The 19,568-nt window shown below is 37.2% G+C and overlaps 1 non-coding gene across 1 annotated transcript; it reads left to right on the top strand.

Moving 5' to 3' along the window:
* Positions 1 to 3,291: 3,291 nt before the first annotated feature.
* LOC129076090 (U6 spliceosomal RNA) lies at positions 3,292 to 3,394 on the top strand. Its single transcript, XR_008529704.1, has one exon. It is a non-coding gene; the product is annotated as a U6 spliceosomal RNA (small nuclear RNA).
* The last annotated feature ends 16,174 nt before the right edge of the window (positions 3,395 to 19,568 follow it).

Below are 19,568 nucleotides of genomic sequence, written 5' to 3'. Positions count from 1 at the left end.
CAACAAGGGGAAAAGAAGTAGTCACACATAAAGGAGCCCCAGTACAGCTAGAAGCTGACTTCTCAACAGAAACACTGCAAGCCAGACGGGAGGGGCAAGAAATATTCCAAGTCATGGAAAGCAAAGGCCTGCAACCAAGACTGCTCTACCCAGCAAGGCTCTCAATTAAAATGGAAGGTGAAATAAGGAGTTTCCCAGATGAAAAAAGGCTGAAAGAATACAGCTCTACCAAAACGGCACTGCAAAATATGCTAAAGGGACTGCTTTAAGAAGATGAAGAAAAAGAGTTATGAATACCCAGTTTCTTTCACAGTCACCAATAGTTGATATAACCAATATTTTTAATATTTATTAATCTGATTGTGACAATGATGTGGTACTTTAATTGTTCCTTTATTATTTGTTGAAACTAAACCTGTTTTGTGTATTTCTTGCCTATTTCTATTATTTTTAAAAAATTTTAAATGACCTTTTGGTATTCTTTATCCATCTTTTGATTAAATGTTTGTAGAACTTTTTCCCTTAAAAAAAAAACCCCCAAAACTATTAACCCTTTTTTAGACATGTTGCAAATACTTTCCTATTCTATTACTTGTCCTTTAACATTTTTTATATGTATATTACTATATAGTCTTAAATGATTAATATAGTCATATTGTCAATATTTTACTTTATAGCTTCTGGGTTTGAGTATTTTACTTCAGGGTAAGAAAAATATTATTTTGTATTTTCTCCTAAAACTCCTTAGATTTTATATATTGATTTTTAATTCACCTGAATATTGTTTGTATATTGTGTGAAATAGGGCTCTATATTTGTTTTATTTCCAGTAAGAGTGGTCCATGCACCTTATTTGTTGAATAAGCCTTATTTTCCGCACTGATTTGAAATATCAATTGAATCATATATTACATTGTTAGACAGATATGTATGTTTGTTTCTAAAATGCTCATTTTATTTCATTGATGTACTTGATTATTTCTGTGCTGGTGTCATTTTTTTTAATCTCTGAGACTTTAGAATAGATTTAAAATTTTTAATATTTTATAATGGATTTTGACATTTAAAAAAATAAAATCAATCGGCATTTAAAAAAAGAAAGAAAGAAGGAACTCCCACCTTTTGCAACAACATGGATGGAACCGGAAAATATTGTGCTAAGTGAAATAAGCCAGTCAGTGAAAAACAGATATCATATGATCTTACCTATAAGTGGAATCTATTCAACAAAATAAACTAATGAACAAAATAAACCACAGGCATAGAAACATGGAGCAGACTGAAAGTGACCAGAGAGGATGGGGAAGGAGGACAGTGGTAGAAAGAAGGGGAAGAAACTAAAGAAAGAGCCTGTATGAATGACCCATGGACATGGGCAATAGAGTGGGAATTGACTGGGAGTTGGGGCTGGGGGTGGGGTGGGTGGAAGAGGGCAAAGGGGGAAAAATCGAAACAACCATAACAGAATAAACAGGATTAAATAAATAAATAATAAAAACAAACAAAAAATAACTAGTGTAAGTGCTAAACTATCAAAAAGATACTAATGGATAGAAAGAAATAAAAAGAAACCTAACAAATCTCATTGATTAATTTTTGAGTTAATTTCTAGTTGAATGTGGAAAATGTAGAAACATGATAGTATTTCCAAATTAAATAGAAGAGCATGGACTTTATTTCTATTTTGCTATGGAATAGTATGTGAGCCTTCATAGATAAGTAAACTTCTCCCTAAATCAACTTTTTTTCTCCATTAAATGTGAGAATCTTTACTGTTGTTAAGTCAGCTGTATGGGGATTGTGGATGCAATATTTATGAAGTATATTCTGAGATCCTTTGAAGTGCCTACAATGTACTTAATGAGCTCTTGTTATTTTTGCAATGCTTTTAAGCATTTTAAACTCAAAACAAACTAGTGAAAACAGAAATGTAATTATCCAAAAGAACAAAATGCTACGAGATGGACCCTGAGTTGAATTCAGTCACCCAAGAGTTTGATTTAAACACTCTTCTTTAAACTAAAATAATCCTATGAACACTGGCTTGCACTGGAAAGCTGAGAGACACAAAATTTCTCCATATTGCAGTAGCACTTTTCAGTTATGCTATGGGAACGATTTGCAGCTTATTGTCTTCATTTCATTCTGGGGCTGATAGACACTATTCAATTTCAGATAACTGTTTTCCTATTCAATTTAACCAAGATTCCAGTAGAGGGAGCAGAGTCAACAATTAAAAGAGCGATTTTAAAAACTCAGACATTCAACAGTGAAAGGAGTGAATGCTGAATTGATTTGAGAAAAACGTAATTTTAGTGCCAATAACATGGTTTATCTGTCTTCCAAATTATTGTTGTCATAAAGGCAATTGTTTGCATGTCTTTAACATCTGCTAGGAAACATTCATTTATGCAATTATGAGTGCCTGAAGAGCCAATAAGTCACTGATGAATTTCTAAAAACAACCAGAGGGGTAATCATTCATTATTATTGGTTAATGAGTTACAAAGCTTAAGGAGCCGCAAAAAAGTATAACATTTAGAGTCTTTTAGACCAAGTCTGACTACATATAGAATCAGAAATTCAAAATATCAGTGTAAGCTATAGCAAATCTGTAATTGTTAACTGAGAAAGGATGGAAGAGAAGAAAAATGGGGAAACGGCCAAAAGGGCAAGTCCATGCTTGTATGTTTACCATGAATCATGCTTAAGGAACTGAGTCATGTGTGGGAACTGGACAAGTGCGTATTGATGAAGCTGAAAGAGTAACAAAGGCAAGGAGCTGTACCAGCCATGAGGAAGTGAGTTTACAAATCTTACTACAAATTAAACAGTAAGAAAGAGAGAGCTCTGACACTCATGGAAACTTACTTAAATGGTCACCTTGCCAACTCCTGCTGCCCTGGTGTTGGGGCACTCATACCTTGTGTGGCTGTGCGTGGCAGTCCTGCTGACTATGCTCTTGGCAGTTTATTTTCATGAAAGGAGGCCATTATTTAAACAAAAATTCTCAGGAAAGATAGTTGAATTAATTATCAGTGATAAGATAAGGATTTATCCACTAATAAAATAGTAGTTAGTTTTAAATTGATTTTCATGACTAGAAACTTTTTATTCTTTTTTTTTAACTTTTTAAGAGTGAAATCTTATTTTACGTCAAAGTTATTGCATATGTATATATATACTTACATTTGTATTTATATACATATGTGTACTATATTACCTATTAAATAAACTTTAAAAGACTATAGTTTTATAATGAAGAACAAATACAAACACAAAAACTAGTTCTTGCTTCAGCAGCATATAGACTAAAATTGGAATCACATAGAGAAGATTAGCGTGGAGCCTGCATGAGGATGATGTGCAAATTTGTGAAGTGTCCCATATTTAAACAAACAAAACAAAACGAAGTCACCAGGCCCATGCCCCACCCTTCCATGTCTGACTCCTACTTCCCAAAGGCAACCATTTGCACTTCTTAGTCCAGAGTAACAATTTTCAACCTTTTCTATCTCATGGCACACATAAACTACTTACTAAAATTTTGCAGCACACCAAAATATATATTATATTTTTTGACCATCTGACAAAAAAAAAAAAAAAAGGTTTAATTTTGATTTATTCAGACTGGATGGCTATTGTTGGTTGACTGTTATCATTTTTTCACTTGACAATTTAAGGGAAAAGAGGTCAGTGCCCCTGACTAAGTGGTCAAGTAGCATGTCTTAAAAATTCTTGCAGCCACTGGTTGAAAATTGCTGGTCCAGACTCTCTCAGGGGCTGCTTTTTTTCGACTGTAACTTTCTAGTCTTCTACCAGGGTTAATATTGGTGGCGGGAGTTTTGGTGGTGAGGAGACAGCTGTCTGGCTTTGTGAGTTAAGGGAGATGTTTAATTGCTTATTATTAGGATTTTTAGCGACTCTCTCTATTTTCAATAATACTTGAACCTTCAAAAGTACCCCTTTCTAGGGCTTTGCATTGGAATTGGCTTGCTTCTTGACTTACCCCCATGCCATTTCTCTGCTAGTCACTTCTTTTTTTTATTTAACCTTTATTGTATTTTTTCCTGGCTAAGTCACTTCACAAATTTGTTAACACATCCTGTCTATTATAATTGACTCTCCTATTCCCCTTCTCTTTGTAGGTTTTTGCTATTTAAATTACTTTTCCGCCACTTGAGATAAACACATGTTTAATCTGCTAAGTGTTTCTGATATTTTTCTTAAGCTAAAACTACAATACCAATCATTCAAATATCTACTTGTTTTAGGTACGATGCTTTATTTTTCCAATCCATACCAGCCTGAGTAAAAATAGCTGTGATTTTTTTTGCATGGCATTGTTCCTAGTCACACTGAGGAACTTTAGTCTGCAATAAATTTCCTTCCCAAACTATTCTGGAAGTTCTAGCCTTGGCTGGGATGACTCGTCTGTATGCCGAGAACTAGTTCCTTTGATCATAGTATGGCATCTGCTGCTGACATCTTCTTCTTGCTGTTGCCTTGACTTCTGTGCTAAGATGCTATCAATGATCAGTTAATGGTGCTTCAGATGCTCAAACCAGGCATTTTCCACCTGAGAGACACTAAAATGTGTCCAGTGCTTTCTTGGTACCACTATCACCAGTGCCACCACAATTAGCGATGCCACTGCTCTTGATCCCAATTTTGCAGTTGGGCACTTTAGATACTCCTTAGAAGGGTTCTGGGTCCTCCATGTAAACAAACCCTTCCTCAGTCATGCTTGAATCCCAGTGTAGAGACAGCTTGGGTGCAAGTTAAGTGATTTACCCAGGGTGATCCCACCTGTAAGTCCGTATGCCTCCAAAGAGTATGTCTTTAAATACTGTACAACCAGAAAGATGTCAACACATTTTCCATTATTAGTTGGGGAGGGTGTCTTGAAAGAGATGAGATTTCAGTAGTATCAAAAGAAGCATAGTGAGGTAAGGAGGGTGTTTAGAGGGAATGGTTGGGAGTTCCAACTAACTGGTGAGTTTGGGTAACTTTGCTCTCCACCTACTATCTGGCTGGTGACAGTGTCCTATTATTCCCTCATTAATATGTGAGCCCCACCTGACCTGGTGCTCAAAGAGAACAACTTTCCTAAGTAGGAGAACCCTGTGTTTCAATCATGGACATACTGGTGATTTTTCTATCTTATTAGCATAACTCTTAATGTCTCAAGGTGGGACTAAAATGATGAAGAAAGAAATGAGATGTGCAGAATAAAAGTCTTCCTTTTCTAAGTGAGATAAAAATGGCAAAGTTTCCTTAGTCCTATAAGGTCCAGTATAAGACCAATTTTCTCATAAAAATCCCTTCCAGATCTTAGCTGGTTGGGAGTTAATCTCTTTTTCTACCAAACTTACAAAGAATGTTCATTTTATGTACATTAAATAGTTAATCACAATGTTTCCACTATCACAGTATTCCAAGAAGGATCTGCTATGTAAAATGAGCCTTAGAGAGATGGGTTGGATAAGATAAAGGGAGGGGTGAAAGACGAAAGAGCATTTCTGGAGGAAGAACACCATGCACAAAAGCATCAGGACATGAGGGCAGGCTGTTCTTCGGAAACTACACATAGGTTGGCATAGTTGGATGGGAATTGTTTGTGTTGCAACACGACCCAACACAAGGCCAGAAAAGCATCAAGGGCCAGAACCAGACCAAGCTGGCTTCTTATGTCATGTTGAGAAGCTCAGACTATTCTGGAGGCTCTAAGAGCCACTGTAGGATTTTTAGCAGAGATATGACATCATCTTTGGATTTAGTAAATCTCTTGGGTTTTTTTTTTTTTTCTTTTTATTTAAAGGCATAAACAGGGAGTGATGTATCATTTTTGGTGATCGTATAGTATATTTTAGTTCATTTTCTCTCTCTCTTGGTAGCAAGCATTGAATTTTTTTTGTCATTTTGGATTTTTTTGGTCATTTTGTGCATATCCATATTAACTTTGAATTAGACACCAATAGGCTTAAATTAGAACAATTCTTCACACGTTCTTTCCTTTGTGGTCAAGCAATCTTCCTAGTTGCATTTTTAGGAGACTTACATGTCTGCTAGTCTCAGACTGGCTGTAAGAATCTTCTTGAACCCTCTTGCAATTCCAATTAGTCATAGATCAAAACAATAATGTGGACAGATTAAAGCAGAAGCCCTCATGCTTTATTTCCTAATATCATCTGTCTTTGCTTTGAAAAGCACACCAATGGAATCTTCTGCATCTGCACACCCCAAAGGCAATTTAATCTCCCTTGGCTAACATTAAAGCTTTAAAGTAACTCTATGCTATGATGTATTTTCCTCCTTTTCCAAGTTCAACCATTATATAATTCACTTTCTATCAGCCTCATTCTCGTAGATGGGCAGTTGCCACATTGTTTATAGTTTTTAACATCATCTAAAATAAACCTTACGAGGTTAAAGTAAATTAATTTTTCCACATATTGTCGTGTGAAAACTGAATATAGACAAGGACATAATCTAGAGTCTGGTAACACATGTTGCTTTGTAATATTTTTGCTAATCTACTGTCTTAAAAATTTTTGGAAGTAAACCACTCATTCACATATCTTAAATACAAAAACAATTTTTCCCCACTTATTGGATCTATTTTAGAGTAGATTGCCCATCTAAATTCAATCTTATCTTTAAAATGCATCAATTTTTTCAATGCTAAAATTTCATACAGAAATATTAAAAAAATTTATTCTGTACTTTAATGCCTTTTAAAAAGAATTTAAATTTTTCTTGGTTATTCATGGCTGCCATTATAAAAATACCAGTACCTGCACTGGGACATCTTCTGAAACTACTGAAAATGTCATCTGTAGGACTCCTCATCTGCACACCAAATGAAGGCAGATAGATTTGTTCTAATTTGGGGGTCTAATTTGGGATTTCTTTCTCCTCCACAATGATTGGGTTATTAGTTCATAAATCCGACAGTTATCAAGGAAAAGTGAAAGACTTCTTCATGTGTAGCTTTTATGTAAGTGCAATTTATACTCAATGTGCATTCAGAAGATAAATTACCAAGCTTATCAAGAAAACAAATAGGATATGGAAGAGAGTCAAAGGCCTCTCTTTCAAGAGGCTTTAGTGTATGGGATTTGTGCAATAATATCTGACACTTAGAGCCCTATTACATTTCTTGGCTCACTTTTAAGAGGCTGAGGTTGCTGGAAGACTGACTCCGGCAAAAGGGAGGCATTACTCATCTTCCGGGTATGACACGGACTCTTTTATGGGTGCAGATGAACACAAAGTGCATCACTTTAGGGTCTGGAGGCCTATATATAACTTTTATAATTTCATTTGTTTCATATCATAACACCAGTAATCTGTTCAATGGAATAATCATATTCTGAAAATTAAGAGTGCTTTAGGTTATCACCCCAAATTTACCCTTCTTTTTTAACCAAATCTTAAAGGGTAAGGGAAAGTAATAAAAAAAGAAATCATTCGTTTTGCAGTCTCTTTCTGAAAATTCAGCTTGCCATATTGATTCATTTAAAGTCCATTCATTCATTAGTTGGTGAATTTATAATGAACACTTTTTAAAATGTTGAATAAGTGTTACTTTATAACCATGTTATCTAATTTTCCCTCAAATCATAATTCACATGTATTCACTCATTTATTGACTCAGCCAACCTTTATTGAGAAGCTTCTATGTTCCAGATGCATAAAAAGTACCAGGAATGCAAAATCCAATATGGACACTATTAAAATCTTTCAGACCAGATTGTAATCTCTTTGATGGCAGAGATTTAGTGAGAATTAAATATTCAAATATGATTATGCTCATATATGAATTATTTATAATATAGTATATGTGGGTTGAAGCTTCAACCTATGGATACGTTGAATACTCTAGGAGAGAAAATTTAACCTGAAACCATGACGTTTGTGCCCAGATGTTCCAAGTGAATTATGCTATCCACTTAGGATTAGTTTTGCATTGTCCTTTTTGATCATAGGATGTGCCTCATACAATCAACTCGTGCTGTGGTATGCATATGCCATGTGTAACACATTTTTTGCTACTGACTACAATGATTGAAGTCAGATGTTATAAGCACTCGTTTAGCCAGTATCCTTAATAGTATCGTAATGCTGGTGTTGAGAGACAAGGATCATACCCTTGCGGTACAGACCCCCCAGGCCTATCCTTTCTTAGGTTATATTTATTTAACAGCATTCTTGAGACAAAGGCTCTGCCTATTTTCCATTTCAAAAGGATATTTCTTATTGTAAAGACTCAGACAAGACAGGAGGGCTTGTTGTGACAGTTTGATGTGGGAGATGTGTTTAAATAGGAAAGCAATGTGGAGCCCGTCGTCTCCGCGCAGGCAGTTTTTACATGGACGCACTTGCACAGAGGAGAGCCTGGTGTGCCGGGAGGGCGCTGCCTGGGGGGTCGGCAGCTTTCCATTCTGCCACTGATAAGGCAAGTTATCCATCTGTATCCATTGTTCTGCTTATAAAATGGGGATATTAACAGTTACAGGGTTGTTCTGAGAATTAAATCGCAACATAATGTGTGTATATCCATGCATTTTATTATGAATTTTCCATAATACATATAGGCTGGCTTATTAACCAAAAATATTGTACATGGTATAGGCATGTCGCCTTTGTGAAGTAACTAAGGTAATACTGTAAGTACATTAAAATATGTAACATTTTCCCCATGGTTTAGAATGTGCTATGTAATCTTCTAGCAATAATGACATCTAGTGTTTTGGAGTGCTACTATTTCACAGGCACTGTGGTAGGCATATTGAATCTTCACAATCCTCTGTGATGAGCACACTTATTACCTTTCTTTTACAGAAAAGAAAATGAATCACAGAGAAACTAAATACCTTGCCCATGATCACTAGCTGATAAATTGTGGAAGACTCAAAGTCACGTAATGTGACTTAGAGCCCTTACTCTTTTTTTTTTTTTCAATCCTCACCCAAGGATATATTTTTTGATTTTAAAGGCAATAAAGGGAGTGAGAGAGAAACATCGATATGAGAAAAACATCGATCAGTTGCCTCCCTTACACGCCCTTTTTGGGGATCTAATGTGCAACTTAGATATGTATCCTGACTGGGGATCGAACCCACAACCTTTTGGAAACATGGTCTAACGAACGGAACCATCCAGCTAGGGCACCTAATTCTTAAAAAAAAAAAACGCAACAACAAACAGCTATTGATATTTAATTCACATACCATACAATTCATCCACTTAAAGTGTACAATTCAATGATTTTTTGTACACCTGCAGAGTTGTGCAACTATTACCAAAACATAATTTTAGAACATTTTCATCACCCAGCAAAGAAACCCTGTGCCCATTAGCAGTCATTAACCAATACCCTCCCATACCCTTAACCATAAGCGACCACTAATCTACTTCTGTCTTTATAAGTTTGCCTCTTGTGGACATTTCATAGACAAAGTTTATTTGTGTTGTGCTATATATCAGTACTGCATTTCTTTTTATCAACAAATAATGTTCCATTGTGTGGCTATAGCATGTTGTATTTATCCAAATGGACATTTGGGTTATTTTCACATTTTGGTAGAGCCCTTAGTCTTATCAATCAATGCAGACTGCATTATTTATATATCATTTACTATGCTATTTTTAAGGTTTTGGTTATTAGCTATCCTGCTATTTGCCTTCCTGGTAAAAAGAATGTGTTCATTCATCAAGCATTTATTGAACAAATACTGTATTCCAGACAGGTGTGTCAGAGAGCTGAACAAAATTCCTGTCCCTATGGGGTTTATAGACTAGGAAGAGAGATAAACAATTTGACGTACAGAAGTGAGATGCACTCTAATAAAGATGCAGTCAAGATGCTGTGAGACTTCAGTGGAGGGACCTTAATTTAGCCCAGGGGAGAATGGGAAAGGTGGGTAAAATAACGGGACAGAAGGACTTCCTTGAAGGGTGGCTTAGCGCTGAAACTTGAGAAGATGAATAGGAATGATCTAGATGAGAAGGCTGAGGAAGACAATCTAGGTAATAGGGACAGCACCTGCCCTCCAAGGGAGTCCAGCATGGCTGTGCAAGGTGCACATGAAGCAGTGGAGGGAGTTGAACCTGCCTGGAGAAAGGAGTGGAAGAAAGATTATAGTGGGTTTTATAGGCCATGTAAAGAGTTTGGATTTTATTTCAGAACTCCACGTTTCCCAAACTACCCACTCCTTATTTTGCCATATAAGGACAGTAACTGAACTATTATTTTATATTCTTTTATGTATCTTCATATATACATATATATGTGTGTATATATGTATATATATAGATACCTTTAGATACATAGATATATAGTAATTAACTGAAATTACCTAGGTAAGTTCAATAAAAAATGAAAAATTTTTATCATTACCTATAAGTAAAAAACCAGTTTGTCCTCTGTCATAAATGGAAAGATGTTATTGAATTCTAGTCAGATTCCTTGTTAGAGCTGCCGAGTCAAACTGAGTCTGAAGCCTGTTTGCCCTTTGATAAGAAGGGAGTTTAGTGGGGGTAAGAGAGGTGTTGAGGACAAAGTCGTCTTCACTGAGACTTTCTCATTGATAAAGCCTGAAGGGCTGAAAGGGAATTGAAAAGGGAGTAACTTTGCCACCATGTGCAGAGATGTTCTAGATTCCGTGACCAAGTACCCATACTCAGCTACTGCTGGTGTTATGGGTACCCCAGGAGACACTGAAGGTTTTTTGGCAGAAACATGCATGGCAGTAGAAGGAAATTTCTAAAAAGATTGCCCGGGTGACAACCTGGAGAATGAGCTGGAAGACGGTCAGTTGAGGGGAGCCATTCCAATAATCTGGGTGAGAAAGGAGGAACCGAAGGGGGCTGGCCATCTTTGCAGGTGTGTGTTCTGTGCAATGAATGCCACTCTGGCTCTGGGTGAGTTTTCACTGGGTTCTAACTTTTAAATGAAAAAGCAGGAAAGTGACTATTAGGCTCTCCAGCTGCTGCAGAGAGGGATTTGAGTCTCACGTGTCCAAACCCTTCCTTCCTGGCCTTTAATTGTTACCAAGGCAGTTAAGTGGCAGCACTTCTTCCTGGGTTTGGGGGAGGCGTACGGCTGACTGAAGTGAGCAGAGAAACTAGCTCTAAGCCTTCATGTGTTTATCCTCTCAGCTTCCACTTCACTGGATTTTCTCAGTTTCTCTGCTTTGACCTCACCCCCATCGCCTGCCCCTCTCGGCTGCTTTGTGTTGGTGTCACTTTCTGTCAGATCACTGTCAGGAACCCGGGGCAATGGGCAAACAAGTCCCGAGCATGCTGCTCCGGGACCCCCTGCACCGTGCCCCCCGCTCCTAGGCGCCCAGGACAGCAACAGGGCAGCTGGGGCCTGACAGGCCGCGGCCAGCACGAAGGGACTCATCCAGCTCTCCGGGGATCAAGAAGATAGGAGGAGTCCTCCTGTTTATGAAACCACTCTAAGATTTTACTGCCATGACGTGAGTAGAAGAAGGATGACAAAGTATAAAGCAGGGCCGATTCTAATGCCCATTGTGACTGGATAATATTTTTAAATTGCATTCAGATTTTTACCCTGTGAAGAAGTGTTTTGAATGTAATCTATTCAGAAATGTGTTACTCTTCAGGCTGCATCAAGTTTACCTGGGCCAAAAACCAATGGCAAGATTCACAGGAAAATGAATGTGCCAGGAAAATGATGCCTATATTCCTTAAAATCTGACTGATAGTGTATCTGTGGCTGTGATATTCTAGAAGTCTAAAATAATCTCTATATTAATACAAAATTAAAAAACCAAACACCTTCAAAAAGCATTCATTGTGTATTTGGACAATGTTACATGAAACTTTCAAAAGTAAAGGGCTATTTACAGCTCCTATATTAATAGAAAGGTAACTGAAAAAGATACTCCATATGTACAATTGCTGGGCAAGAGTTGGTTTAATTCTCATTGACAAGCAAAAGTATATAGCTACCTTCTGAACATAGAAATATTAGAGGAAGGCTTATGGCTTTTTCTGAGCCACATGTTTTAGAAATTCAGCAAAGATACTGGGGGTGGGGGCAGGAAAGAGAAAACCCAACAGCACATCCACATACCTAAAAACCAGAGGCCACCACAGAGATCCTTCAAAGTTGTCTTCTTTAGTGGGAGGATTTCCCTTAAATCCTGTTCAAAAGCATATGGCTGGCTTTGAAAGCTTAAATGGCGTTTGTCAACCATCAGTAAATCTTTAAGATTGTTTCTGCAAATAGACCGACTCAGTTTCGGCTTTTCCCATTAATCTTTAGGTGGGACCACTGAAGACTCTTTCAGGGCCTAGAGAATGCCTTGATTAAAAGGTTCATTCAAGAGGGGAGGCTTTAGCATTCACCTTAGGTACATAGTCATTTCTCCAGGTATTCATGGGCTGTTATTTCAACTCTGCAATTGTGACACAAACAAGACAATTTTTGCCACAAAGCTTTGAGTAGAGACATTCTTTAGCAAATCACTGAAGTCTTGCCTTTCTATTTGTCACGGCTTGTTATTTTTTTTATCAAGTGTAATCAGTTCAAATAGGAGCCTTCCACTGACAACCTTCCAAGTGTTACTATTTAAAACAGAGATTTTACTTTATTTTTCCAAGTGCACAAGTAGTCCTGCTTAAACTCCATGTACCTGTCTTGGGTGCTGTCTTACTTACCAGCTCATTTTTTACTGTGCAGCTTCTGGCACTCAAACATAGAAACAAAACAGATAAAGACTAAAGCACTAAAAAGTATTTGATTGCCATTTTTAATTTTCACAATGTGTAATGAAATTAATCTGCTTATCTCACATTAATATTACATAATGTTTCTTGGTCTATCAAATATTTTTTAAAGTATTTATCTCAACTTTACAGAAACACTGTGAGAATTAGTAAGAATTTAGATAAGGCTCTTGAGAAATCTTTGGAAGTAGAGATGCTCTACAAGTTAGAACATTAGAATGCTATGGATTTTCATGAGGTTAAAATATACCTACCTACGGATTTCACCTGAGGTTCATCTCTAGTTCTTACATCATTTTCATGGAAATGGCATGAACAGAACAAACAGTTTCTAGGCACAATGTTCAGAATTATGGCAAACTAAAATTATTGTCCATGTCATTTTCATGCAACCTACCAAGTTGGCATCAATTATTCTAGCCTTTCAGGTCCAACAGAAAGTATCAGCTTTGACTTCTACCATCATTCCAAGGCATTTTTTGTTGCTATTAATTATCACTGAAGTTACATGCAAATTACTCCCTCCTTGGGAAGTGGCAATATTAACTGGCAACCAATCAAACAAACAAAACCACTTTGATTACCCCAAGGGAGATCATGATAATTAGAGACACAGTTAAAATGACAGCCAGTTATTCCTGATGCAGATGTTAAGAATGAAAGCAAATGGGGACTGTCCCGCATCTTCAGTGTTGAGTCCCCTGGCATTTGTTGTGTTTCTAGTTCTTCAGGCCAAGTTCACTCCAAGGGTACTTCCAAACCAATGAAATCTTGGACAATTCTCTTTCAAGTGTATAATTACTTTCACCACCATTTAAAGTAACTTTTTATTAATTAAATCTTCATCCTTCTGAAAACAAGTTAAAATAGTCATCATAGCTGATAATTCAAGTAATGTTCACATTTGGGTAGTCTTCTTGGAGTCCCTAGGGAAGGCATAGGCTTTGGGATCAGACACATGTCTTTTTTTTTCATGTTAACATAAATTTTATATACAGAAAATTTAATATATAAATATATAATATATATTTTATAAATATAAAATTTATACATCTAATTGTTGTATTACAGTGGTCCCAACTTTCCCATTCTCCCCTGCCCCGTCCACCCCCGACTCCCACAGTCAATCCCCACCCTGTTGTCCATGTCCATGGGTCATTATACCTGTTCCTTGACTACATCTCTTTTCAAATCCCCTCTCTGGGTGATTTATTAGGTTTGTGACCTTGGACAATTCCTTAACTTCTCTGATTCTTTTTCAGATAAAATTTAAAAAAATTATTTATTTATTTGAGAGAGAAAGAAGCATCGATTTGTTGTTTTATTTATTTATGCATTCATTGGTTGATTCTTGCATGTGCCCTGACCAGGGATTGAACCCAAAACCTTAGCATAGCAGGACAATACTCTAACCAACTGAGCTTCCCAGCCAGGGCTCTTTTATTCTTTATTTTAAAAACAGAAATAACAAATCTCACTGGTTTGATATCATGGGTAAATAAGATAACATATGGGAAGTCTAGCACATTATAAATAATGGCCATTTTTGTTAAAAAAAAGAAAGACAATAAAATCTGGTCTACATTATTTTCCTTTTTGCCTTCATCCTACTCCAAGTATTCAGACCTTGCCTCAAATAACTATTTTGGTAACTCTCATTATCACTCCAGATTCACTTCAATGTTAAAATCAGTTTCAGTCTCCTTATTTTCAAGAACATGTTGCCAATTTCACTAAATAATAGCTCCCCAAAGAACCATAGTTATGTTCCTATCGCCTTGGTTTCCTTAATTTGGAAAATCTGAGAATGACAACCAGACCTAGATACCCAAGAAAGCCTTTTAATTTTTCAATTCCTTATAATTTTCCAGCTCTTTCTTAGATACTATTCATAAAACACCAAGGCAGACAGAGGAAAGTATTAATCATGCGTAGCATCTATTTTGGTTTTGGGGGGCAAGAAGCCCAAATGCAAAATAATATCATCATGAAGAATCATAGATGCAGAGTATCTTTTTGCATTACTTTTTTTATCTCCAAAATAAATGGATAATTTTTATTTAATCTGCCACCTTTACTTTGCATTTCTTCATTATCTTCCCATTCAGTTTAAAGGTGTCAGTGCAAGATGATTTTTCACTGCACGATGGCCTCATTTTCTTACCATCTAATACTGTACCAGGCAAGAAGTCCCAAATTACTGCAAGCTTTTAGTTCTGTTTAATAAACTATAATCTTTGCTAAAATGAAATGAAGGAATGTTAAGCTCTTTCAAGGCTGATCATACAAAAGTAACATAATTTCATAATCCTCCTTCCTCCTTCAATTCTCTTCTTGATTCACAAAGAAGATTATACCACTATATTTTGTCATCATTGAAAAAAATACAAACAAAACACTGTTCTATTTGATGGATAATCCTCATAGCAGTATGTCTAGATGCTTTAATTCATGACTTTCTACTTCTACGTAAAGTTGCAGGAATCACTCAAGTACACCAGCCATCTATTTGGTGGCAGCCTGCCAGTCTTCCCAGGTGCAAGGCTGGAGAAAAAATTATCTCATTCTATTGAGTTCTAACAGTGTGCTAGACATTGTGCAATGGAAAGGAGTGCAGAACAGGTGCAGTTGCTGCCTTTCAAGAGTTCATAGTTGAAGACCAACAAAACATCTTTGCTGCTGTTGTTTCACTGTATTATTTTTATTTAGATTTTTCTGAGTGGTCAGGAAGTGGCCATCTGATAACTTCTGTGCTGCGGATTACCAGAGATGGCTTGTTTTCTCATTTCCAGTTAATCAGTTTACGTTACCTGAAAAGTGAGTTTTGAGGTAAGTTTCTAATAGAGGAACTGAGACACATACTTTTGCCAGGTGTTACATGGTGGGAGGCTTACCCAATGGACCAGGAGAATATAAATATAGGAAGTGAGGAAGTTTATGCAGCTGGTTGGGAGATGAAGTTGAGCTAGTATGGTAGTATTCTGAGGCTTTTCTGTAACTCCCTGAGGAATCCTAGGAGACAGAGTTTTGTTTAAAAGACAGGTGGAGAAAAGCCAAAGAGCATAAACATTCTTTGGGAGAGTAGAAATGCACAAACATATATACATGTGATTAAGATAGAAAAGGAACTGGCTAGAGAGTTAAAGGAGCCTATGGAACAGAAGGGAAAGAAAGTGGCAGAGGAGGAGGATTCAAGTCTGAAATAATTGTCAGGGTCCTGTTGAGGGTTGGTCATTCTCAGAGTAGCACTGCCTCGTGTTGGCAAGTCAGCTTTCCAGGAAGCAGGGTGGCCTTGCCTGTTCCTCCCTCTTCCAGATTAAATTGTAGATGTTATGGTGTACAGCCCAGAAGCCCCACTTTAGGACTGAATTGCTCATCCCCACAGCTGGCTAGGGCTCCAGCCGAGTCGCCCTGCTGAGCAATTCAAGTGACCCTTCTTGCTCAAGGTCACACGCTCTGGGAAGGGGGTTGGAAAGCAGAGACCTACATCCAATAACTGGCCAGCGTGAGGAGTGAAGGGACACTTTCAAAGGACTACCACCACGTCAGAGTTCCCTATGTGATTTGCTGGGGATTTGTTGCAACCTCATCCCAGTTCCGCTTCTCTCTCTGCCCAGTCCTGCCTCCTTCACGCCCCTCTGTCCGGGCAGGTTCGATCCTGAGGGCATGCCCCAAGAAACTTTCTGTACACAAGTGCCTCCTTATCTGTGCTTTCAGTACCTCACAGTTAACCGAGGTCCAAAAATACTAAATGGAAAATTCCAAAAATAAACAATTCAGAAGTTCTAAGTTTCCACCATTCTGACTTGCGTGATGAAATCTCACCCTGTCCTGTTCCGTCCTGCCGGGAACGCCAGTCATCCCTTTGTCCAGCGTCTCCACTCTGTGTAAGCCCCGCTACTACTCAGCCACTTAGTAGTCATCTAGGTTATCCAATCCACTGTCAGGGGGCCATGGTGTCTGCGTTCAGGTAACCCTTATTTTACTTAATAATGGCTTCAAAGCCCAAAGTATTAATGCTGGCAATTTGGATAGACCAAAGCAAACTTGTAAGGTGTCTCCTTCACGGAAAAGGTGAAAGTTCTCCACTTAAGGGAAGAAAAATTGTATGCTGAGGTTGTTACTCTCTATGGTAAAAACACATCTTCTATCCATGAAATTGCCTACTTTATAAATTCAACTTTATCATAGGTATGCATGTATAGGAAAAAACACTATATACAGTTTGGTACTATCCATGATTTCAGGTATTTACTGGAGATCTTGGGACACGTGAGGGGGAACCCTCCAAAAACTAGAATTTATTTATAAAAAATTGTGTATTTATTCTTACATGTTTAAACTTCAATTACCTTAAAAGTATTCTCCATTTGATGCACTACACCTATTCACTTTTTCCACTGCTCAAAACAGTTTTTGAACTCGATTTTGATGTCTTTTAGTGCTTCTGCCATATTTTGTTTCACCTCTTTCACACTGGCAAAAGGTTTCCCTTTGAGGAGTCTTTCATCAGGGGAAATAAAAAAAAAAAAGGCACTTGGGGCAAGATTGGGAGAATAGGGAAGCTGGGGCACAGGGGTTGTGCCATCTTTGGTCAACAACTGCGGTGTGGGCAGGTGTGCTTGTAAATGACCCTTCATGAAATGGGCCAACGTGTTGAAAGAGTCTTCAAAAAAAGTTCACTGAAGCCAAACACAGCCTCTCACGACAAGGCCATCTAGTACATTGATAGAGATGGGTTTCTAGAACACTCACCTCGTGAAGGAAGCCTGCACTACAAGGGGCCCATCCTCCAGAAGATAATTCTTGTTGTTTTTGGGTCTACCCTTAAAATTTCCACAGATAGGGGGAGGCTACTATACTCAAATCTCCAACACTGAGACTTCTGACCAGGAAAATTTTTTTTCCTAACATAAAAATCTCATGCCAATTTTTAATGTTCAAAGTATTTCAAATTAAGTGTCACTACTAGAATAAATCAAAATAATTATGACATTGAATGTACTTATTCAAACAACATACATGTCCTCACACTTCTAGCCTGTTGAAACTATTCTAATAAGGACTTAGGGCTATTTTCCGTCTACCTACTCCAGGCCTGTAATTGTAGCTTCTATGATATAATACTGATTTTTCTTAACTTGGATGTTCATTTTTATGTCTCTTTCACTCCCTCTTCTAGATTAGTCTTGAACCCTACCTCTCCTCTATTTATGTTAACCTCTCTGGACAGTCATCATCTCTCTGTGACATATTTTTTTTTTATGCTTCTTATTCCATGTACTTTCCCCCCCGATTCTCCCCCTCCTCCTTTCCACTGATAGCCCTCCCTGTGATCTCCATGTCTGTGATTCTATTCCTGTTTTAGTTGTTTGCTTAGTTCATTTTTGTTTTTGGTTTTATTTTTATTTTTTAGGTTCAGTTGTTGATAGTTGTGAGTTTGTTGTCATTTTAGTGTTTATAGTTTTAATCTTCTTTTTCTTAGACAAGTTCCTTTAACATTTCATATAATAAGGGCTTAGTGATGATGAACTCCTTTAACTTGACCTTATCTGGGAAGTACTTTATCTGCTCTTCCATTCTAAGTGATAGCTTTGCTGGATAGAGTAATCTGGTTGTAGGTCCTTGCTTTTCATCACCTTGAATACTGGTTTGCCAATCCCTTCTTGCCTGCAAAGTTTCTTTTGAGAAATCAGCTGACAGTCTTATGGGAGTTCCCCCGCAGGCAACTGTCTCCCCTTCTGCTGCTCTTAAGACTCTCTCCCCAGCCTTAGTCTTGGTTAATTTAATTATGATGTATCTTGGTGTATTCCTCCTTGGGTTTAAATTCTTTGGTTCTCTCTGAGCTTCCTAGACCTGCATGACTGTTCCCTTTGCCAGATTGGGGAAGTTATCCTTCATTATTTGTTCAAATAAGTTTTCAATTTCTTGCTCTTCCTCTTTTCCTTCTGGCACTCCTATGATTTGGATGTTGAAGCATTTAAAAACTGTCCCAGAAGTTTCTAACCATCTCCTAATTTTTTTGAATTTTTGTTTCTTCAATTTTGTTTTTGTTCTAGGTGAATATTTATTTCTTCCTTCTGTTTCAAATCATTGATTTGAGTCCTGGTTTTCTTCCCTTCACTTATTGGTTCCCTGTGTATTTTTCTTTATTTCACTTTGGATAGCCTTCACTTCTTCCTTTATTTTCTGTCTGTACTCAATCATTACTGTGAGCATCCTAATCACTAGTGTTTTGAACTCCACACCTGATACGTTGTCTATCTCCTCATCGTTTAGTTCTTTTTCTGGAGTTTTGATCTGTTCTTTCATTTTGGCCATATTTCTTTGTCTTAGCACACCTATTATCTCTCTATGACATATTTACTGAACATCCTCAATGATACATATTTCTGAATATGTCACATATCCCTAGCTAGATCATAAAGTTTGGTGGGTTGAGGTTGTCTTTTTTGTGTTCCACATGTAGTTCACAGTTTATCCTGGGCACGGCTCCTGGTTCTCCTCTTCTCCCATCTTTCTTTCTTCCTCTCACTTGACAAATATTTACTTGGTACTTACTATGTGGCTAGGCTCAGGGGATTCTACAATAAACAATACAGACTTAGTTTCTATCTTCCTAGAGTCTTACACTGAGATACTTGTCATGGAAACAGAAACAAAACTGATTATAATGAAAATAATTATTTATAATTGTGTTCCAAAGAGAAAGAATATATTTTGATACAAGAAACAGAATTTAAATCTTTTTTAAACTAGCATTTAAGTCCACTATGTAATAATATATTCTGCAGAGGCTTCTA

The sequence above is a fragment of the Pteronotus mesoamericanus genome, unplaced genomic scaffold (genome assembly GCF_021234165.1).
Source record: "Pteronotus mesoamericanus isolate MK-2021 breed Mesoamerican mustached bat unplaced genomic scaffold, CSHL_Meso_final contig_56, whole genome shotgun sequence".
Lineage (NCBI taxonomy): Eukaryota > Metazoa > Chordata > Mammalia > Chiroptera > Mormoopidae > Pteronotus > Pteronotus mesoamericanus.
This window is presented reverse-complemented; position numbering and strand designations above follow the sequence as displayed.